The sequence below is a fragment of the Phyllobates terribilis genome, unplaced genomic scaffold, assembly GCF_046119375.1.
Source record: "Phyllobates terribilis strain yellow unplaced genomic scaffold, ASM4611937v1 Scaffold_4__5_contigs__length_816908805, whole genome shotgun sequence".
Taxonomy (NCBI): domain Eukaryota; kingdom Metazoa; phylum Chordata; class Amphibia; order Anura; family Dendrobatidae; genus Phyllobates; species Phyllobates terribilis.
Genome location: NW_027362764.1, coordinates 572,081,803 through 572,106,297, shown reverse-complemented (window position 1 = coordinate 572,106,297; position 24,495 = coordinate 572,081,803). Strand labels below are relative to the sequence as shown.

The 24,495-nt window shown below is 44.1% G+C and overlaps 1 protein-coding gene across 2 annotated transcripts in view; it reads right to left on the bottom strand.

The window, feature by feature from the left end:
- Positions 1–841, bottom strand: part of MYOM1 (myomesin 1) — a 172,816-nt gene extending 171,975 nt beyond the window's left edge. For both annotated transcript variants that reach the window (XM_073679112.1, XM_073679111.1), the window contains exon 1: positions 688–841. The gene's annotated coding sequence lies outside the window, so the exon portion shown is untranslated. The remainder of the gene's footprint in view (positions 1–687) is intronic.
- Positions 842–24,495: the final 23,654 nt, after the last annotated feature.

Here is a 24,495-nt window from a genome sequence, read left to right as displayed (position 1 = left end):
CACTACGGGATATGAAGTATTTCAATCTCATCAATATAAAACTCTCTTTTTGCATTGATAAAATAGTTGCAATATCTTTAACGATCAAACCTCGGAGTAACTTTTATTGACTATAAAAGCTATTCAAAATTATTGAACAAAAATGTCGGCATATAATAAAATTACAAATCCAGTCTAATAAAATTCCAATCCTGTAAATCTAATGGGCAGGGTGAGGAACCCAATTTGGTATATAGGAATCGCCATGAAATATTTATGATACATTTTTGCTAAGATATCAGTAATCAGTAAAAGTAATACATACAACAATAAGACAAACAAACATGAGACAGAAGTCCTCAATATGAATAGGAGCGGAATTCGTTTAGCTTTAGATAAGTACGCTCAAGCCACACGGTGTTCACACGAGCACATACCGCACTGTTAGTTTAGCTGCACAATGAAGCTCTGTAGAAAGCAACCAACAGAGAGAAAATTAGTTCCATGGTGAATAATGATATTTAGTAAGTATGAGCCCATACTGAACTAAAGCTATATAACTCGGATAGATTTAGGAGTACCAGGTTACTGGATAAGGGGTACACTCTATCCACAGCGACGATCGGCACTCTAGATCTCAGCAGCCATTAGAGTTAATTATTTTGGGCATGTGAGACAAGAGTGTCATGTCTAAAAGTTCACACTTACCTCAAGGCCGGAAGTACTCTCACAATATGAGTAAAATCTATGGGGAAAATCCAGAATCCAATAATAAGATTGAAGAGACCAGTACTAGGACCTGGACATAGGAGTCCAGTGCAAAAATGAAGCCTGGTGTCACTGGAATGTCAGAGCCCCAGTCCGAGCCATTTATGGACACATGTCATGATAAATATAGCAGCACGGGGAGGGAGAGAGCCTGACACAAGCTGCTATCTCTTCATAGCCACTTATACTCTCATACAAGACGCTATAGTTTAACTATTCATGTCTCATCCACAACCAATTCTCTCCAGCAGGACACGTGCCGGACGGCATTACAACATATACCTTTCTAGATACTGATGGATCTTTCCTAACACTACCATGTGCAAGGGATATTGTATCCTGGCAGACAAATGTATATTGGAAGGTTTTTAGCACTTCTCATGAGGCTTGCCTACTGTTACACCCACACTGCCCTGGGGCCTGGTATGTAGCCCATGAAATAGTGACCCTGCTTGAGCAAAACTTTTCTTGAACAGCTCATACCTTTTACTGAATGTCATTTATACATGTAGGCCGAAAAGGAAATTTCAGACCCTCAAAATCAAATGTTATACGGCAATAGTCCATAACGGTCATTATTAATAATTAAATGTTGTGTGAAACTTGCAAATATATACATACAGTGGGGAAAATAAGTATTTGATACACTGCCGATTTTGCAAGTTTTCCCACCGACAAAGAATGGAGAGGTCTGTCATTTTTATCGTAGGTACACTTCAACTATGAGAGACAGAATCTAAAAATATAAAACAGAAAATCACATTGTATGATTTTTGTAATGCACACGCCCGGGCTGAGTGGCGTGTGCGTGTGTATGTAGTGATTCCACTGTGCCATGAACCGGAAAGTGCCTGGAGGGGCGTAACTAAGTATCTGCCCGATCCGACCAAGGTCGCACGACGGCATACGACGCCAGTGCACCAGGGAGGAACCGGGCAGAGTGACCAGGTGCTACTCCAGGTCAGACCCCGGACACGGCTGTTGACCCACACAGGGGAATACTGGAACAGGCAGGTTAGGCTGGCACACAGACTGGTGGGTATAGGCAGACACGGCTGGAATACAGACGGGTGGATGCTGGCGAGCACGACTGGTATGCAGGCAGGGAGGTACTGGCTGGTATGACAGGTTGGAGCACAGAGTGGATAGGACCCAGTTCAGACTGGGACTCAGGAACAGAGCCGCAGATGCAGCGGACAAACACAGCAGAGTGAGACCGCCCGGAGCGGCGAGCAAGAGCAGAGCAAGACGAGACCGCCAGTAGCGGTGAGCGAGAGTAGAGCAGGACAAGGCCGTCTGGAGCGGTGAGCAAAGGGTCAGAGCAGAGCGAGACTGCCGGAGCAGTGAGCAAGGAGTCAGAGCAGAGCGAGACTGCCGGAGCAGTGAGCAAAGGAGTCAGAGCAGAGCGAGACTGCCGGAGCAGTGAGCAAAGGGTCAGAGCAGAGCGAGACTGCTGGAGCAGTGAGCAAGGAGTCAGAGCAGAGTGAGACTGCCGGAGCAGTGAGCAAAGGAGTCAGAGCAGAGCGAGACTGCCGGAGCAGTGAGCAAAGGGTCAGAGCAGAGCGAGACTGCCGGAGCAGTGAGCAAAGGGTCAGAGCAGAGCGAGACTGCCGGGGCAGTGAGCAAAGGGTCAGAGCAGAGCGAGACTGCCGGAGCAGTGAGCAAAGGGTCAGAGCAGAGCGAGACTGCCGGAGCAGTGAGCAAAGAGTCAGAGCGGAGCAAGACTGCCGGAGCAGTGAGCAAAGGGTCAGAGCGGAGCAAGACTGCTGGAGCAGTGAGCAAAGGGTCAGAGCAGGCCAGAACCGCCGGAGCGGTGAGCAAAGGCAGAGAAGGCTAGAACCGCCGGAGCGGTGAGCAAGGCAGAGCAGGGGGGACAGGGCTCTGTACACACGGAACAGACAGGAAGGGAAAGGCAGAACCAGATACCCACGGGGTATTTGCAGTGTAGTAGCGAGTGGACCACAAACTCACAAACGGAAGTACAGTGACAACGAGCAGGAGTTAGGGACGAGTTCAGACTCTGCAGAAAAAGGGAAGGTACGGACATAGAGAAAAACAGGAAACAGGCTAGGAGAGTATTCAGACAAGAACAGACACAGCAGCAAGATACAGGAGCGGGTCTAGGTATGCGGCCCCTAGAAGGCGGAACGAACAGGCTAGGAGCGTGTTCAGACAGGAACAGGCAAGATACAGGAACGGGTCTAGGTATGCGGCCCCTAGAAGGCGGACAGAACAGGCTAGGAGCGAGTTCACACTGGCCTGGAAATACAGCCTCCAGGATAGGCAGAAGACAACAGGCTAGAAGATAGTACAGACAGGACACAGTTCAGACACGGGAACTGATACCGAAGGCAGGAAACATAGACAGGACCTGGCACATCAGTGACTAAACGCCAACTGACAAAACACAATGCTCAGGCAGGGTTTCCTGGGAGGAGCTGGGTTAAATATCAGGTGACAGACAGCAAAAGGCTGAGGAAGCACAAGGGGTGTGCCCGCAGCAGGTACAAGAAACAGGAAGTAATCGGGCACCGCCCTTAAGCAGCAGAAACAGAGGCAAGCAAACAGCATGGAGGGAAGCCAGGCTAGCAGACTGGACTGGAGATCAAGTGCGCGCTCTTGCACAGTGGGAGATGGACCACTATGCAAGGACGCCGCCAGGTACGTTACAATTTTTAAATAATTAAATTGCATTTTATTGCATGAAATAAGTATTTGATCACCTACGAACCAGCAAGAATTCTGGCTCTCACAGACCTGTTAGTTTTTCTTTAAGAAGCCCTCCTACTCTACACTCATTACTTGTATTAATTGCACCTGTTTGAACTCGTTACCTGTATAAAAGACACCTGTCCACAGACTCAATCAATCACACTTTAACCTCTCCACTATGGCCAAGACTAAAGAGCTGTCTAAGGACACCAGGGACAAAATTGTAGACCTGCACAAGGCAGGGATGGGCTACAGGACATTCGGCAAGCAGCTTGATGAGAAGGCAACAACTGTTGGCACAATTATTGGAAAATAGAAGAAACACAAGATGACTGTTAAACTTCCTCTGTCTGGGGCTCCATGCAGGATCTCGCCTTGTGGGCTAAGGATGATTCTGAGAAAGGTCAGGAATCAGCCCAGAACTACATGAGAGGACCTAGTCAATGACCTGAAGCGAGCTGGGACCACAGTTTCAACCATTACAGTAAGTAACACACTACGCCCTCATGGATTAAAATCCTGCAGGGCACGCAAGGTCCCTTTGCTCACGCCAGCGCATGTCCAGGCTCGTTTGAAGTTCGCCAATGACCATCTGGATGATCCAGAGGAGGCATGGGAGAAGGTCATGTGGTCAGGTGAGACCAAAATAGAACTTTTTGGTATCAACTTCACTCGCCGTGTTTGGAGGAAGAGGAAGGATGAGTACAACCCCAAGTACACCGTCCCAACCGTGAAGTATGGTGGGGGAAACATCACACTTTGGGGGTGTTTTTCTGCAAAGGGAACAGGACGACTGCACTGTATTGGGAGGATGGATGGAGTCATGTATCACAAAATTTTGGTCAACAACATCCTTCACTCAGTAAAAGCTGTGAGGCAGTGAGGGGAATTATATGCAAGGGACAGTATGTATCCCTCAGAATGCGCATAGAAGCATATTGAACCCACTGGAGTGCATTGCAATCACAGACATAGCTGTGGTTGCAGTGCAGAATAGAAGTAAGTTTGCACTTGGTCAAGCTATTTGACCAAGGCAGATTTAGTAAAACCCGGCATGGGCTTTTATTCTTGGAGTGGACTACAGGATGCCAGTGGGGCGGTCCACTCTCTCCAGCCCAGGTCTTGCATGTGGCTCATGTCCACAGTTTTCATTTTAAAACCTGCAGCAAAGGTTTGGGTGTGTCAGTTTTGTGTTTGCAAGCTGCAGAGCTGGAGGCTCTCCAATACTGGCCTGTTTGACCTGAACACAGGACCCAAGAAGGCAAAACTCTGACGCACCTCAGAGTGATACGACGGTACAGTCGCCCACGGCAACAGGTTTTGGAGACGGGCTGTTTAACGCCCCGGCTGCAATCTGGAGCATATTGTTTGCCTTTTCTTTGTGAATTTTTGGAAAATAAAGACATTTGAGTTGAACATTACTAGGTCACTGCCTCATTACAGCACAGTGTGAATAGCGCTGCACTACATATGGTGGAGAATGCGGGCAGTGTGAACTGAAGCATATCCCAAAAGCTGCATGTCCGTGATCAGGCCTGCCGACAACAAGGAGGAGCTACTAAAGCAGTTGGTACTCACTGAGTAGCAGCAGCTGCAGTTTCAGCAGCAACAGCAAGAGCAGCACGAGCATCTCCAGCGGCAACAACAGGAGCAACACCAGCAGCTTCAGTGGCAACAGCAGGACCAGCATCAATTGCAGCAGCAGCAAGAGCAGCACAATCAGCAGCAGCAGCTACTGTACCAACAGCAGCAGAAGACTAAAGATCTTATTCTGCAACAGATTGCGGCTCTGCGGGAGACACCCCCAACATCAAGCCCGGTTCATCATGAGGCTCAGGACAAAGTAAGGACAGCGTTGAGGAAAATGAGTCCTGAGGACGACATGGACATGGAAGCCTTCGTCACAGTCTTTGAACGCACAGTGAAGCGGGAGTGTCTGCCAGCCGATCAGTAGGCGGAAGTGGTGAAGTGGTGGCCCCTTTCCTGATGGGAGATGCCCAGAAGGCGTTCTTTGACCTCACCCGGAGGATGCCCTGAACTATGGGAAGCTGAAAAATGAGATCCTTGCCCAGCTGGGGGTTAACACTTATGTGCGGGCACATCTGTACCAGTGGTCCTTTGCGGAGTCCCGACCCGCTAGGTCTCAGGCATATTACTTGTTACAGTTAGTCAAAAACTGTCTCCAGCCTGAGACCTTGAGCCCAGCCCAAATGTTAGAAAGGGTAGTGGTTAATAGGCTGGTGCGAACTCTGCCAGCAGCCATACAACATTGGGTGGGGCAAGGGGACTTGGGTAACTTGAACCAGGTGGTTAGCTTGATCGAGAATTATACAGCCACCCAGGACTTTCTACGGGAATCTGCCCCAATGCGAATGGCATGCCAGCCCCTGCAATCCCAGGAGTCTGGGAAAGGGACCCGTCCCTCTGCTGGGGACAGTCGGAACCAAGCCCATACTGAAGGGGTACACCGGGGTGAGGGTGGAAGGAGACTAGTTTCGCTTAAATCGGTCTCGAGGACTGGCGCTGCCACCACTAATACGTGCTGGCAATGCCAATGGCCAGGCCATGTGGCTGTCAACTGCCCCAATTGCTGAACCTATGGACTACAGGTTTACACACCAGGTGTCTATGTAAGCTCGCACCGTCTACGGCAGAACCCCATCTGTGTCAAGTGCGCATCAATGGACATCGAGTAGAGACTCTCTTGGACTCAGGGAGCCTAGTGACCCTCGTCCATGGGTTATTGATCTCGGGGTTAGAACCGGCTAGGGGTAAAGTCGGGGTCGTTTGCATACATGGTGAACTCCGCGAATATCGACGGCGGAGGTTACCTTTTCCACAACGTTTGGAGATGTTAAACAAGTTGTGGGAGTAGTAAAGACTCTTCCTTACGGGACTGTGCTGGGAAGAGATTTACCCCTGTTTTGATCCTTGTGGGAGAGTAAGATTAACCAAAATAAAGATGTGTCCGGGTGCAGAACCCGAAGATCCTGAGTCAGGGATACCTGCCTAGGGATCGCCAACCTAGGGGCAGAGTGTAACCCCGATAGGTTCCCCCTAGAGGTATTGGCAGGAGAGATTGAGGAGACCCCATCGATCCCAGAGCTGGAAGTGTCCCCTGGTACGTTTGGGACAGCTCAGCTGCAGGATCCTACCCTGACCTGGTCACGGGAATGGGTAATAGAGTTAAATGGGGTGGCTCAGCAACCGGGTGCAGAGACTGTTTTTCCGCACATGGCGGTCAACCAAGATTTATTCTATAGGGTTGATAAGATCCGGGACAAGGTCATGGAACAACTAATAGTGCCTCAGTCGTACCGTCGGGCGGTTCTCAAGATGGCCCACACACACCTGCTGGGTGGGCATCTAGGGGTTAAAAAGACGCAAGAGCGAAACATGCAGCGATTCTTTTGGCCTGGGATTTTTGCTGAGGTCCAGAGGTATTGTGAATCTTGCCCGGAATGTCAGATGACCACACCTACTACAAGCTTCTGTAGTCCATTGGTACCTCTGCTGGTTATAGAGGTACCTTTTGAACGGATTGCGATGGATTTGGTGGGGCCCATTGTAAAGTCAGCTCGTGGCCACCAACACATGCTTGTGGTCGTCGATTATGCCACCCATTACCCAGAGGCTATTCCGCTACGCCACACCTCAGCTAAACTTATTGCCCGGTAGCTGTTTGCCATGTTCTGTCGCCTTGGGCTGCCAAAGGAGATCCTTACGGGTCAGGGGACTCATTTTATATCCAAGGTGACAAAGGAACTGTGCAAGCTGCTAAAAATAAAAAAAACAGTTGTGCACGTCGGTGTACCATCCACCGACCGACAGTTTAGTCGAGCGGTTTAATAAAACTCTCAAGTCCATGTTAAAAAAAGTGGTCTCCAAGGACGGGAGGGATTGGGACATGTTCCTGTCCTATTTAATGTTTGCGGTCCGCGAGGTACCACAGACTTCCACGGGGTTCTCACCCTTTGAGCTACTGTACGGCAGGCATCCTAGGGGTCTGCTGGACATAGCCAAAGAGACGTGGGAACAGGAGCCTACCCCACATAGGAGTGTAATATAACATGTGGCAAGTATGCAGGACCGGATCGCAGTGGTCATGCCCATAGTAAAGGAACACCATCTGGATGCTCAGGCAGCGCAGAGCAGAACATATAATAGAACGGCCACAGGTAGGTTCTTTAAAGAAGGGGATCGGGAATTGGTCTTAGTGCCCACTGCATAGAGTAAGCTCTTGGCCAAGTGGCAAGGGCCATATGAAGTCCGGGAAAAAGTTGGGGAGGTGAATTATCCATAGTACCAACCCAGGAAGAGGAAATCTGAGCAGTTATATCACGTCAATCTGCTTAAAGCCTGGAAAGACCTGGAATGTATGATTACGGATGCAACTACGGTCGTTTCGTCTGTGGACCCTCCAATGCTGGCCCGGGAGGGGGGCGCAGGAGCGGTGAAGTTAAGTGACGCTCTCACTAAGCAGCAGCGGCGGGAGGCACGGACATTAGTGCAGCAGAATATGGATGTATTCTCCGAACTACCCGGCCGCACCTCTGTCATCCAACATGATATTGTTACCGAGCCTCGGGTAAGGGTGCGGATGAAACTGTACTGTGTTCCAGAGGCCTGGAGGCAAGCCATTGCAGCTGAAGTAAAACAAATGCTCCAGTTAGGAGTCATCGAGGAATTCAGGAGTGAGTGGGCTAGTCTCATTGTGCTGATTCCAAATCCAGATGGATCATTACTATTTTGTAATGACTTCCGAAAATTTAATGAGGTATCAAAATTTGACCTTTATCCAATGCCTCGGGTAGACGAGCTGATCGAGAGACTGAGGCAGGCCCAAATTTCACCATGCTCGATCTGACCAAAGGATACTGGCAGTTGCCACTGACGAAATTGGCAAAAGAAAAGAAAGCCTTTGCAAAACCAGAGGGTCTCTATCACTATGTCGCCTTGCCTTTTGGATTACATGGGGCCCCGGCCACCTTCCAGAGGTTGATGGACATAGTGTTAGAGCCTCATCAGAAGTATGCGTCGGCATATTTAGATGATATGATCATCTTTAGTACCGACTGGCATACCCACCTGTCCTCAGTACAAGCGGTGTTAGATTCACTCAGAGTCATGGAGTTAACAGCGAACCCAAAAAAATTTACAATAGGTTTCAAGGAAGCCCGGTACTTAGGGTCCGGATTGGCTGTGGGGTTATTAAACCACAAATAAACAAGATTGAGGCCATTCAAAACTGGCTCCGGCCTCTTACTACTAAACAGGTGAGAGCGTTCCTCAACATTATTGGGTACTACCGCCGGTTTATACCTAATTTTGCTAGGAGATCGGCACCCCTGACCGATCTCTTAAAGGGGAAGAATTCGGTCATGGTTCGGTGGAACCCTCAGGTGGAAGAAGCGTTCCAATCCATGAAGTTGGCATTGTGTGGACAGATGTTCCTCATCAGCCCCAACTTCAAGAAAAACTTCATCGTGCAAACGGATGCCTCAGAGGTAGGCCTAGGTGCGGTACTGACGCAAGAGATGAACGGAGATGAATATCCAGTCACCTACTTGAGCAGAAAACTTAACCCAGCAGAGAAAAATTATAGCATAGTGGAGGAGTGCTTGGCTATTAAGTGGGCCTTGGCGTCCCTACGCTATTATTTGCTCGGGCGACAGTTTCGTTTGGTAACGGACCATTCGCCCTTCGTCTGGATGAGAAATGCAAAGGAGAGGAATGCTCGGGTCACCAGATGGTTCCTGTCCCTACAAAATTTTAGTTTTTCGGTGGAACATCGGGCTGGGAAGTCACAGGGAAATGTGGATGCCCTGTCACGGGCACCCTGTATGGTGACAAGTGTTCAACCACACAAGTTTGAACAGAGGGGGGATATGTGAGGCAGTAAGGGGAATTGTATGAGAGGGATGCATCCCCCAGAATGCGCATAGAAGCATATTGAACCTGCTGGAGTGCGTTGCAATCACAGACACAGCTGTGGTTGCAGTGCAGAATAGAAGTAAGTTTGGACTTGGTCAAGCTATTTGACCAAGGCAGATTTAGTAAAACCCGGCATGGGCTTTTATTCTTGCAGTGGACTACAGGATGCCAGTGGGGAGGTCCACTTCCTCCAGCCCAGGTTTTGCATGTGGCTCATGTCCACAGTTTTCATTTAAAAACCTGCAGCAAAGGTTTGGGTGTGTCAGTGTTTTGTTTGCAAGCTGCAGAGCTGGAGGCTCTGCAATACTGGCCTGTGTGACCTGAGCACAGGACCCAAGAAGGCAAAACTCAGAGTGATACGGCGGTGCAGTCGCCCACGGCAACGGGTTTTGGAGACGGACTGTTTGACACCCCGGCTGCGATCCAGAGGATACCGTTTGCCTTTTCTTTGTGAGTTTTTGGAAAATAAAGACATTCGAGTTGAACTTTACTGGGTCACTGCCTTATTACAGCACAGTGTGAACACCGCTGCACTACAGAGCATTGAAGGTGGGTCGTGGCTGGGTCTTCCAGCATGACAATGACCCGAAACACACAGCCAGGGTAACTAAGGAGTGGCTCTGTAAGAAGCATTTCAAGGTCCTGGAGTGGCCTAGCCAGTCTCTAGACCTGAACCCAATAGAAAATCTTTGGAGGGAGCTGAAGCTCAATGTTACCCAGCGACAGCCCAGAAACCTGTAAGATCTGGAGAAGATCTGTATGGAGGAGTGGGCCAAAATCCCTGCTACAGTGTGTGCAAACTTGGTCAAGAACTACAGGAAACATCTAACCTCTGTAATTGCAAACAAAAGTTTCTGTAACAATTATCAAGTTCTGTTTTTCTATTGTATCAAACACTTATTTCACGCAATAAAATGCAAATCAATTACATAAAAATCATACAATGTGATTTTCTGGATTTTTTTAAAGATTCTGTCTCTCACAGTTGAACTGTACCTGCGATAAAAATTACAGACCTCTCCACTCTTTGTAGGTGGGAAAACTTGCAAAATCGGCAGTGTATCAAATACTTATTTTCCCCACTCTGCAAAGAAACAAGGATTGATCTGCTATTGTGTGTAAAGTCTTCAATTATTCTGCTTCTCTGTTTCTGACCTATGAGTATCTCATGTATACAAGTAGTCTATCAGTCCTTGCTGAGCAGTGGGGGGAGTCAGAGAGTGCCTGTGAGTCCTATGCATTCTCTATTAGGTGCAATTAACCAAATGACATAATACACAATATTTACACAATATATGGTTTGTGCTGTTTGGGCTAATAGCACAGCGGACCTATCTCCATATTATGTTTAAAGGGGTTCTTCACTACTATAAAATTTAAATTTATTGGGGCCCAGGGCAGAGTAAGAATAAAAAAACCAAAAAAAAAAACCTATAGACACCTTCCTGCATGATTCATTTTCCATCAGTACAGATTTCATAGTGTGTCTCCCATCGGTCTCTTGGCATCAACATCAGGCAGTGAGTATCACAGCCAGGAAAAGAATAAACTGCTTTCTAGGACCACCTCTCTGAGGCAAGACGTGAAAATTGTGTAGCAAGACAGACGCCTCCATCCAAACTTATTGAGATACAGCTAGATTGCAAAGAAGAATGGGCAAAAATTTTAGCCTCTAGTTGTGCAAAGCTGGTAGAGACCTACCCCAAAAACTTGCAGCAGCAATTGCAGCAAAAGGTGGTCCTGCAAAATATTGACTCGGGGGGGGGGGGGAGAGGGGAGGGGAGGCACTGAATAAATGCATGTCACAATTATTAGATTTATATTTTTAAAATATTTAGAAGACCATGTATTATTCCCTTTACACTTCACAAATATTTGCTACTTTGTGTTGGTATATCACATGAAATCTAAATGTAACGTGAAAGAATGTGGAAAAGTTCACAGGATATGAATACTTTTCCAAGGCACTGTATTTTTTCTATAGTGGGGAGCCCCTTAAACAGGGCAGCATTGTATGGTAATTGTTTTCCTTTAACATCGAATTTGGGGCTAAATAGTAAATTCTAATTAAGTCAACATTAAGAAATGTTACAGTAATAAAAAAAAGTCATAAACATTATGTAAAAAAAATTATTAAATACATTTTAATAAGCATAATTGTTACATATTTGACAACAAGGCGGGGGCTACTTGGTGAAATGTGTATCATGATAGCGATTCTAAGACAAGTTGCGTGCCCAAAAACAACTGTGCAGCTTGTCTGCAACTTGCTGTCATGCAACTATGTTGGAAAGGTGATTTTGCTATAAATAAATGGCCAAATCGCAGGCAAGGTGCACGCAAGTCACATGTGACTTGCATTAAAGTCTATGGCAAATGAGGCACGTGCAGCTCGCGAGCAGCAACAGAAAATTGAATACATTTGGAAACATTTACGACTCTGTGTTGCAGTCGGTTGCAGGTAATTATGCGACAACATAGGAAATCATTAGATGTGATATTGTAATTTGACACTGCAATTTGAGTATCACGTGACCTATGTTGCGTGACTCAAGTTGCAATGTAACCCTAGCCTTATTGTAACAAAGTTAAAGGGAAACTGTCAGCCCAAACCATGGGCAGGATGAATTAGATACTGGCTGCAAAATTGCAGTCAAGTATATTTTTATCTGAAATGCTATGACTTTTCAGAGAAAATAAACTTTAAAGATCCTTCTGGGGACCATAGCCAGACATGAGAGTAGTCCAGTTCTGCAACCGGCCGGCACTTTCCAGTGCCGCTAGAGGTGATTGGACACGCCTATTGCTCTGATAGACCTATCGATCATCTACAGCTCTGAGAACAGCCAGTCGGGGGCAGAGCCGTACAAGTCTCGACTCCAGCTATGGGACCCTGGCTGTATATTTAATGTATATTTTCATGCTGCTTAAAACAATCAGGTAACAGGTTCACTTTAACCTTTCATTTATATGTTAAGTAAGTAAAAACTAAATTAATAGCATAACTAACTTTTTTTCTGCATTCCTACACACCATAAAAAATGCATACAAACATGTATCCTGAAAAATAAGCATAACAAATCTACCCCAAAAAGCATCCAATCACTCATAAAACCATAAAAACTAAATAATTTATGGATTTCATAATGAATGCAGGCCAAATATTACAAGCCTCGCCAAGCATAAAAAATAGGTGTGAGTTTTAAGGCAATTTGCAGGTAACATTGCCCTATGGAAGCATCTGGTGCTCCCCTGCTCTGAAATATTTTTTTTGTAGAAATATGCAAATTAGTTTTGAGAGTGCATTTGTGGCTATATCAGTGCACTTACAGTCCTTGGCTTCTCTTAGCATCTCCCTACCTAACTTCACCTTTGCACTTCATTGTCAATCAGGAGAGAGGGTGGCGGTAGTGGGGAGAAGTGTAGAGGCGCAAAGGACTACAAGTGCACAGATACGCCCATGGCCGCCATCAGGGAATTACTGCCCTTACTGCTGTATGGGGCCCAGTGAGCAAAAGTACAGAGGGGGGGCCCGGACTGTCTGGGCCCCCTCTTGTGCTTCTTCTCAACGGGCCCCAGGGTGTAACAAAGTGCTGTGCACCGGGGTGATGCCTTTGGTGGCGCACACCTACTCGCTAGGAGATTTCCCGGAGCCCCACGACTGTCAAATCTGAAAGGCTGCGCAGGTCCAGCTCCTTACGCCTTTTCTGCATTTTTAGTCAGGTGACGGCGAATACGCGATGATGTCATCGCATATGTGCAGTCATGTATGCGAGCCACTGGCCGTTGCCAGGACACCAGAAGTGGAGCTGCTCCTGCAGAAGATAGTAAGTGAGGTAAGTATGAAAAACTTTTTTTTCTTTATAAAATGAATTAAATGGGTGAGGGGGACTGCAAGTGATGAAGTGAGGAGGGGGGACTGCAAATGATGAAGGGAGAGGGACTGAAAATTATGAAGTGAGGATGGGGGACAGCAAATGATGAAGTGAGAAGGGGAGTGGAACTGTAAATGAGGAGGGGGACTGCAAATGATGATATGAGATTGGGAGGGGGACTGCAAATGAAGAAGTGAGGGGGGAAAGGACTGCAAATGATGAAGGGGAGGGGGACTACAAATTATGAAGTGAGGGAGGTATGAGGGACTGCAAATGATGGAGTGAGAGGGCGAGGGGGACTACAAATGATGGAGTGAGGGGTGGGATGGAGGACTGCAAATGATGACGTGGGGGGGCTGCAAATTATGAAGTGAGGAGGGACTGCAAATGACGAAGTGAGGAGGGGAACAGGGGACTGCAAATGATGAATTGAGGGGTGGACGGGGTACTGCAAATGATGAATTGAGGGTGGGGACAGGAGACAACAATTGAATTGAAGGTGGGGGTGGAGAGAGCAAATGATGACTTGCAGGGCTGGGGGAAGCAAATGATGAATTTTGAAGGTAGGGGGAGTAAATGATGATGTATTGATACTGTGGCATGGGGGACAGTAAATGATGATGAATTGAGGATGGGGGCAGCAAATGATGATGAATTGGGAGTAGGGCAGCAAATAATGATAAACTGAGGGAGGGGAGAGTAAATGATGTATTGAATGTGGGGGAGATCAGTTGATAATGAATTGAGGGTGGAGGTGGGAGAGAGAGGATATGACATAATGAATTGGGCCAATGGGGGGCATGTAAATATAACGAATCGGGGGAACCGAAGGTACAGATTGGGGGGGCATTGAGGATGCATGAGTGTGACTGGTATTGAATTAGGGAAAAAGTACAGGTGCTAACTAATTTTATATATTTATTAGGTGGGGAAAGTGGCTATATATAGTTAGTGGGAACGCAGTGGTAGATTACAATTTATATTTGGAATTGTGGGTGGCATAATTACTAATTATATATTAATGGTGAGTTCACGTCTGTATTCAGCTGTGTAGAAGAAGGGGAAAAAGTGGGCAATGTGCTCTGGAGGCGATGTTCTAGATAACTGTGTGTTATTTTCTGCAGAGATGAGTCCTGGCTGGAAGAAGTGATGGCTGTCTGTGCTGGGTGGAGAAAAGCAAAGATGAATATCTTCAACTAGAGACGTCACTGGTGAGTCAATGTATTACCTGTACATTTACCCTATATACTATGTACATAGCGCCCGTGTATAATGTCACTGGTGATCACTGTATTACCTGTACACTATACACTATATACAGAGCTCCTGTGTATAATGTCACTGGTGATCACTGTATTACCTGTACACTGACACTATATACAGAGCTCCTGTGTATAATGTTCCTGGTGATCATTGTATTACCTGTACACTATAGACTGTATACAGAGCTCATGTGTGTAATGTCACTGGTGATCTCTGTATTACCTGTACATTATACACTATAAACAGAGCTCCTCTGTATAAAGTCACTGGAGATCACTGTATTACATGTACACTATCCACTATATACAGAGTGTATAATGTCACTGGGTGGTGGGACTGTGGAAGGTTTGAGGGGTGGAGGTAGAGCCGGGGTGGAGCCTGGGTGGAGTCACAAGGAGGCCTGAAAATTTTGCCAGTATGGAGCCCTGAAATTCCTGGTGGCAGCCCTGGATACACCTACTGCATCACTTGTGAAGCTAATTGGCATATGAATAAAAAACAAATTTCAGAGAGAGGGAGTACCAGATAGCGAAGAAACAGGTATTCATGGAAAGGTTTTACATTGCGTTTGCCTGCAGTAACTCTGCTAGCCTACGACAAATGTAACTGACAGATTCGCTTTAAATAAATCAAATTTAAGGTTAAAAATCCTACAATGCAGATTTTGTTGAAGAAATTTCTGCTTCTGAAAATTGGTTCTGTACATTTGAATGGGGTTGTTTTAGATGAATGGTTGTGTGGGAGTTCACTTAAAGGGAATGTGTCACCCCCCTGGGCGATATCAGACCTCTACTATAGGCATACAGGTGATAGAAAAGTAAATCTATACTTACCTGTATGGCCCATAGCAGAGGTCTGATTGCAGAGAAACATGTTTTTATAAACTCTGTTTTCCAGAGGCTTGGCATCCGGGGGACGGCAAGCAAACCCCTCTTATCTGCTTACTATTCCCCTAAATCGCTGCCTCTGTTCTCAATTACAATATTCCCCCCTCCCCTGCACGTCACAGGGCCCTGTGACTGGCCCTGTGACGTGCCCTGTTCTGTCTACCCTCCCGCGCATGCGCAGAGCGCCGCTCTCATAGAGCGCGCTTTGTTTCCCTCCGACCCCGTTTGGCTGTTTTGTTTTTCCCCCAGACGCTAAGCCTTTGGTAAACAGACTTTATAAAACCAGATTTCTCTGCAATCAGACCTCTGCTATGGGCCATAGAGGTAAGTATGGATTTACTTTTCTATCACCTGTATGGCCATAGTAGTGGTCTGATATTGCCCAGGGGGGTGACACATTCTCTTTAAGATAAAATCTGCAGTGCTGTAATTCACATCAAAGAGTTTTCTAGGCTTAAGATATAAATGACTGATCAATATTGGATTGGAGGGGATCTAGCACACGACACCCACAGCAATCAGTGATTTTCAACTCCAGCTGGATGTAAACAGTGAACATGGTTGGGAAAGCAGAGCTCCGTTCACTGTGCAGTGGTTGTTGGTCATTTCAAGCTTCTATGAAACTGATATTGATGACCTATAGGGACATAAATATTGTACGCTCAGAAAACCCCTTTAAACTACAGTGGGGAAAATAAGTATTTAACACACTGTCAATTTTGTAAGTTTTCCCACCTACAAAGAATGGAGAGGTCTGCAGTTTTAATCATAAGTAAACTTCAACTGTGAGAGACAGAATCTAAAAAAAAATATAGAAAATAACATTGTATGATTTCTACATAATTATAATCAATTTGCATTTTATTGCATGAAATAAGTATTTGATGCAATAGAAAATAGAACTTAATATTTGGCTCAGAAACCTTTATTTGTAAATACAGAGGTCAGACGTTTCCTGTAGTTCTTGACTAAAGCCCCCGTCTCACATAGCGAGATCGCTAGCGAGATCGCTGCTGTGTCACGGTTTTGGTGAAGTAACAGCGACCTCACCAGCGATGTTGCTATGTGTGACACTTTGCAGTGATCAGACCCCTGCTGTGAGGTCGCTGATCGCTGCAAAGTGTCCTGGACCATTTTTTGGTCGTTGCCCACCCGCTGGTCAGCACACATCGCTGTGTGTGACCAGCGGGAGCAGCGATCAGGCTGGTAACTATGGTAAACATCGGGTTACTAGGGGCACACGCGCACCTAGTAACCCGTGGTTTATCATGGTTACGAGCCTGCTAAAGTGAGCGGTAACCTCCCGCTCACTGTAGCAGAGTGGTAACCATGATAAACAACGGGTTACTAGGAGCGCGTGTGCCCCTAGTAACCCGATGTTTACCATAGTTACCAGCCTGCTCCTGCTTCAGCAGGCTCGTAACCAGGAGCAGGACATCGTGGAAAGATTCTTTCCACGATGTCGCTGCTTCCCTGATCGTTGGTGAGCCTGCCTGTTTGACAGCTCACCAGCGACCACATAGCGGCGCAGCAACGATCCCTGACAGGTCGTATCGTTGTCGAGATCGTTGCAGCGTCGCTAAGTGTGACGGGGCCTTAAGTTTGCACACACAGCAGCAGGGATTTTGGCCCACTCCTCCATACAGATCTCCAGATCTTTCAGGTTTCTGGGCTGTCACTGGGCAACATTGAGTTTCAGCTCCCTCCAAAGATTTTCTCTTGGGCTCAGGTCTGCAGACTGGCTATATGGGCGTATATTTCTTTAATTTCAAGATTAGTTGGCATTTGACCAATCATAATGTTAAGGCACATCCTAGTGTAATTACATAACTATCCTAAAATTCTTAGAATATCCCTTCAACAGTAACAAAGATATAGAAGTGTATTTTAAATGGCTTTTAAAAGGGTTGTCCACTACAATAATTTATTTTACTAATGGGTCCATAGAGATTTTAAAAGAAAAAAAAAATCTAACTCACCTAACAGACCCCCGCTGTTTCTTTGCACTACTGGTCAAGTCTCTTGTTGGTTTAGCTTCCACTTCCAGCGGAGGACATTATGTGACAGGCAGGGGACATGGCTAGCTAGGAGTGTGGCTCTCCGATAGCTGGGTATGTTTTTTTTTTTCAAGATCTTCATTTTTAGTCTCTTTTGTCCTTCATTAGTGAAGGACAATATTTTAGAGGATAACCCTTTTATTCTATGTTGGTTTTTCTTCCTGTTCATTCTATGCTTCATGTGACTTTAAGAAAACCAGAATATTTCTATCCATGATGGAGAGACTGTGGATTTAAGGTCTAAATGTATTAGTGATTAGTCACACTTTATAATCCAACATGACAGCATATAGTTTACAAAGACCCAATTATGCAACTATTTTAATCTTTCTAATCGCTTTACTAACAATTTACTTTGTAACTCGGGCGATAGGAAGTTTTTATAATAACCTTTAATTGCTAGAAAATCCTTAGTATTTGCATGCAGAAGAGACTTTCTTCCTATTCTGATTTGCACCTCTAAAGAGGTCACTGGATGTACAGCAACAGCTGCTGAGGGATGATGTCAGGGAAAGCATTTAAAGACCTATTGACATGCAGCTTGAACAAGGTGATATGCTGACATCTATTTTTGACATTTTAATTTTGTTCCCTCTTTACATCAGTTTTGTAAAGATAAATAGTATTATCGATACTTTTAATTGTGTGGTATACAACTTATACCTAAACTATATTATACCTAAACTATAAGTGAACAGTGATGGTCTAGAACTTAAACATTGTATAAATTCCATTGGGAAAGTTAGTGGAGTTAGCAATATAAATTCTATTCCATAAAGCAAACTGCCTCTTCAGAGAGGAAGAGGACTAAAAGGATTGCTACTTCCAATAGGTGGCACTAGAGTCGGCAAATTGAGATTCTGGTTTGGCTTTTATCCTGAGTCATGTGGCAAGGCTTAATAAAGGGTCGATATTAACTTTTAGGATTGCTACTTTCAATAAGTGGAACTAGAGTTCTAGTCCTCTTCGTCTCTGAAGAGGCAATTTGCATATTTCTTTTCCCAGAGGAGCATTGCATGGCTTATAAGCCTCCTGTAAGGGAAACTATAACTAGTTATAGTTTCCCTTACTTTAACTAGTATAGTAAAATAACTAGTTAAGTCTGCATCCACAAGACTGTCTCTACACAAAGGACATAACCTCTTATTGCAGGAACTCAGAACCACAGGGGGTCTCCTGGAATAATACTGAGAGGTGTCAATCGTGACACCTCGGTCTAGTGAGGGAAGCTTCAAAGTGTGGGCAGAGGGTGATTATAACCAAGCTAAATATTTCCTATGTACTGTAGCTAGAGACAAAGGATATTTGAAATGCAAGGCCCTGGCCCTTAAATTAGCCCACCCTCTAGTCACAAACAGCAATTTTTAAATAATCCAATCCAGGCCGACTTGGAAACCCGAACCCAGGATCAAGCATATAAAAGCTTTGTTGCACAAAAGAAAGTTGTTCAGATGTGGAGATCAGCGTCTGCTGATTGTGAGCCATAATTCATTTCTCCTTCCCTCAAGGAAACAAAAGATAAAAAGAAAAATTAGATATTTCTGTTATTTCTCACTTTTTATTTTATAACTGTTTTGCATATTTGTGTGTCACTTTATTTTTACCTTTTAACCCTTGCAGGTGCACCTACGTCACGTGCTGAGAAGGGTGTACGTGACACCTCCTCACACTGGCATGACAGGCATCCCACTCTCTAAAAGGAGAATTGTTATCCTTTAGATTCCATAAGGCAGTGATTCCTATGCAGTGTGTCAGGAGTTCCCCAAAAAGCAGTAGCAAGACTGGTTACTTTTGCGATAGGAATGGCAAACTGATTTTAGCCTATCCTGCTTGGCATGGACATAGGCAACAAACCTTAGCAAGAATATACAGTTTTAAAATACTTTACCTGCTCCTGCATCAAGCTGTGTTATGGTAAGAATGTGACTAAGGGGTCTCCAGAGATGGAAATATTTTCAGGGGTTCCCCAGGGGTAATTTGTCTATGGTGAAATAGTTCACTTGACAATTAAAATGCCATTGCCCCATGATAATAATAAACAATGTGACTCTGGGACCAAAAGGTTGTATCGCTAAGCTCCTGAAATCCCCCATCTGCATTTATACTGAGCATCCTAATTGTCAATACACTGTGCTGATAGAACAAGTATACAGACACCATTTTATTTTACAATTTTTATTACTTTACCAATATTATATAACACAACAACAAACATACAAAATCATGTAGGCAAACCATATAGTATTGAGGACAGTTGTAACAGTCATTATTAAGAAACTACCAAAGAAATAGCGTGTGAGGACAATTACCGCCACCAGTTAAATGGCAAATGTTGCCATATACTCCTCTGTCATCAGAGATGAGGTCAGTAGTTCATGGATTTAGAAATGATCAACTGTTGGTAAAATTAGGCCAAATAGCAGTTAATTGTAAAAGATATATTCCAGAATAAAAATAGGGGCCTTTGTTCTCAAGTATTACAGAAATGATATATGGGTCAAACAAAGTGCAGGTATTTGGTATTATTATACTTGGAAGGATCAAAGGATTAGATTTTGTAATAATTTGTTTTATCTTATTAAACATAATTAGCAGAAAAAAATGAAGAAAATTTTATACTGTACTATTTCATACCTTTTGCCAATTGTTCTCTATATCAAACTTAAAATGAAAAGAAACAGGAGCTTTGATATAAGAAATAACAACCTATGCGCCAAAATATTTAAAAACCAGAGTATAAAATACAACAATATATGCACTTACTTCTGGAGAAATGACATTTAGCTTTGTACCTTGGTTGTGAAGGTATTAGTACTACACAATTCTTGTTCCATCCACAGTTACTCTCACCATAAAGAGTTGTGTAAGGACAGATGACACTATTATAATTCATTCACTAAATAACACTGAAGTACAAAATATGCATTATTAACATTTTTGGACATTTCCATGTAAATACAGTATCTCACAAAAGTTAATACATCCCTCATATTTTTGTAAATATTTTATTATATCTTTTCATGGGACAACACTGAACATATGACACTTTGATACAATGTAAAGTGGACAGTGTACAGCTTATGTTATTAGTGGAAAATTGGTGTGCCCTCTAAATAACTCAACACACAGCCTTTAATGTCTAATCCGATGGCAACAAAAGTGAGTACACCCCTAAGTGAGAATGGAGCTGTTGGATGTTAGAGACCTTGCGCTCCTTCACCTTCCATTTGAGGATGCCCCACAGATGCTCAATAGGGTTTATGTCTGCAGACATGCTTGGCCAGTCCTTTAACCTCAGTTTCTTTAACAAGGCAGTGGTCGTCTTGGAGGTATATTTAGGGTCGTTATTTTGGAATACTGCTCTGCGGCCCAGTTTCCGAAGGGAGGGGATCATGCTCTGCTTCAGTATGTTACAGTACATGTTGGCATTCATGGTTTCATCAATGAACTGTAGCTCCCCACAGCTGGCAGCACTCATGCAGCCCCAAACTATGATACTCCCACCACCATGCTTGACTGTAGGCAAGACACACTTGTCTTTGTACTCCTCACCTGGTTATCGTCACACACGCTTGACACCATCTGAACCAAATAAGTTTATCTTGGTCTCATCAGACCACAGGACATGGTTCCAGTAATCCATGTCCATAGTCTGCTTGTCTTCAGCAAAGTGTTTGCGGGCTTTCTTGTGCATCATCTTTAGAAGAGGCTTCCTTCCTGGACGACAGCCATGCAGACCAATTTCATGCAGTGTGCGACGTCTATTTTGAAAAGACAACCTCTGGATATGACGCTGAGCACGTGCACTCAACCTCTTTGGTCGACCATGGTGAGGCTTCTTCTGAGTGGGCTTTGTCTTGTTAAACCGCTGTATGGTCTTGGCCACCGTGCTGCAGCTCAGTTTCAGGGCGTTAGCAATGTTCTTATAGCCTAGGCCATCTTTATGTACGGCAACAATTCTTTTTTTCAGATTCTCAGAGTTCTTTGCCATGAGGTGCTATGTTGAACTTCCAGTGACCAGTATGAAAGTGTGAGAGCAATAACACTAAATTTACACACATGCTCCCCATTCACACGTGGGACCTTCTAACACTAATGAGTCACATGACACCGACAAAGAAAAATGGGTAATTGGGCACAAATTTGGCCATTTTCACTTAGGGGTGTACTCACTTTTGTTGCCAGTCGTTTAGACATTAATGGCTGTGTGTGAGTTGTTTAGAGAGCACACCAAATTTACATTGTTATATAACAAAGTACACTGACTACTTTACATTGTATCAAAGTGTCAGATCTTCAGTGTTGTCCTATGTGTCTCAGCCCCTACATCATGATGTCCTCAGATTACATAGCAAAACCTAGAATTCAGCCAAATCAGTTTTCAAAGATGGAAAGATCTTCTCCCAAAGGAAATTATATATATGTATAGCAATTTGGGAAATATAAAACATAACTTTTAATTTTCAAAGCTTAAAAACACCACAATTCAGGTATAAGAAACACACACAAACATATAAACCTGACTCACAAGGTACATGTAGAATTAAATATATTGGCTTAACCCCACAGTGATAAGCTGAAAATCTAACAGCAGATTCAAATAGATCTCTCACTGCAGAGAGAAGAGATATATTTTCATTTTCACAATATACACCAGAACAAAACGTAACACATTTCATCTCAAGTCAGTTGTATAATAAATAATAAAAGGAACAATCATACCCAAAGTCAGCAGATCAGCAGACAAGACGTAAAATTTCATAAGCTTTATTCCATCAGGTTAAAAGCATAAGTGTGGATATCCAGACATTTCAAAAACAAGTAGTCATCTTTCTGACGCGTTTCTGGCCGAAGCCCTTAGTCGTACGACTACGACTAAGGGCTTCGGCCAGAAATGTGTCTGGATATCCACACTTATGCTTTTAACCTGATGGAATAAAGCTTATGAAATTTTAAGTTGCTTGCACCTTGTAGATCCTGTTTTTTTCTCTACTTTTTTTTTTGGGATTTTCCATTGGCCAACGGCTTGGGATTCTGGTGGAACAACTGAGGAGCTACCTTTGATTTTTAGCACATGGTGAGTTTTTTTCTCATTTACATTTCTTTCATCAGGGGATGGAGTAGTTCCATTTAAGGGGTGTTAGAGTAGAGTAGGTGAACAAATAGGAGGTGTTATACTACTATAAATAACTATTGGGTGCATTATACTATGGATGTCTATGGGGGTGCATTATACTACTATTGTTGACTATGTGGGTACATTATACTACTACATTATACTACTATTGTTGACTATGGGGGTGTATTATACTACTATGGATGTCTATGGGGGTTCATTATACTACTATGGATGTCTATGGGGTGCGTGCATTATACTACTATTGTTGACTATGGGGGTGCATTACACTAGTATTTTTGACTATTGGGTGCATTATACTACTATTGTTGACTAAGTGTGTACATTATATTACTATTGTTGACTATGGGGGTGCATTATAATACTATTGTTGATTATGAGGGTGCATTATACTACTATTGTTGACTATGGGGGTGCATTATACTTTATAGGATGACTATCGGAGTGCATTATAGTACTATGTTTGACTATAGTGGTGCATTATACTTTATAGGATGACTATGGGGGTACATTATACTACTATGGATGACTATGGGGGTGCATTATACTTTATGGATGACTATGGGTGCATTATACTTTATGGATGACTATGAGGGTGCATTACACTACTATGGATGACAATGGGCTGTGCATTATATTGTATGATGGATATGGGCTGTGCATTATATTATACTATGTGGGTGACTATGAGCTGTGAAGTATATTATATGGAGGACTATGGGATGCATTATACTATTTGGAGGAATATGGGGGGTGCATTATACTTCTTTATGGAGCCCCATGACTTCTATGTTCACCGCTGGTGAGTATAATGGTTTATTTTCTTCAATAAATTAAAGAACAGCGGCAGAACAGGGACACATATACCAGGATGGGGATATATATACCAGGATGGCACCCAGGATATGGGACATATACCAGAATGTGGGATATGTATACCATATTCAGGATGTTGTTGGTGAACCCGGTCCAAATCTTGCACCGGGGCCCATCAGACTATAGTTACCCCGCTGTATAGAGGTATTATCTCTTATTGCAATCCTACCTCTGAAAATAAGAACCTTGCTGAAAACTCTTCTTGAAAGGCCAGGAAATATAAATCTAAAAAAGCCTCTGTGGCCAGGGAGAAAATTGCAAGTTTACTAAAAAAAAAATTCTGAAAGAAAAATGCCATAAAAATACATGTAACACAAAATGCTGATTTAAAAAAATTCTCTGTTTTCTGATGAAAGCTTCTCTATAAGGGACTATTGTACACTGTAACGTTTCCATGTTCTAAATCCACTGCTCAGTAAGAAATGACATAATGAGAAGAAATAAGAGTATCTTACCAATACTATTTCTTGCTGCCCCTGAAAGTCCCTGCCAGTACTTAAAGTGATCCAGTCTATAAGTCACCTGATGGCTGCAGCCAATCAGAAGCTTCAGGTGTCATGTACCAATTTTCTACTGGAGCATGAAGGTCACTGATCAACAGGACATACAGTAAGCCCTTCCTGTATTGTCAGGGATCACTGTTGGTGCGGCGCTGAAGCTGTGGGAAATTCAGTGGGTAAGTACTGCTCATTTTGTAACATTCCCTTGGGAAAACTAGAAATCCTAACGTTCTTGTTGTAAATAGCAATGGCTAGGGGAGCAAGCTGCATATGGGTTTACTCAGCTGTCATTAAACTCAATGGAAACTTCAATTGGGAGCAACAGGCAAAATGTGTGATGTAAAAGAGAAGTATAGAAACCTAAAGAAATGAATTGGCATATAAGTTGGTGTGCATGCAGTACGTAAGTGCATGGTCACACTGGCTACTAAACAGACAAAACCAAAGATAGACACATAATAAGAAAATACCCTGCACTAAATGAATAAACAGTAATAGCGCATGAAA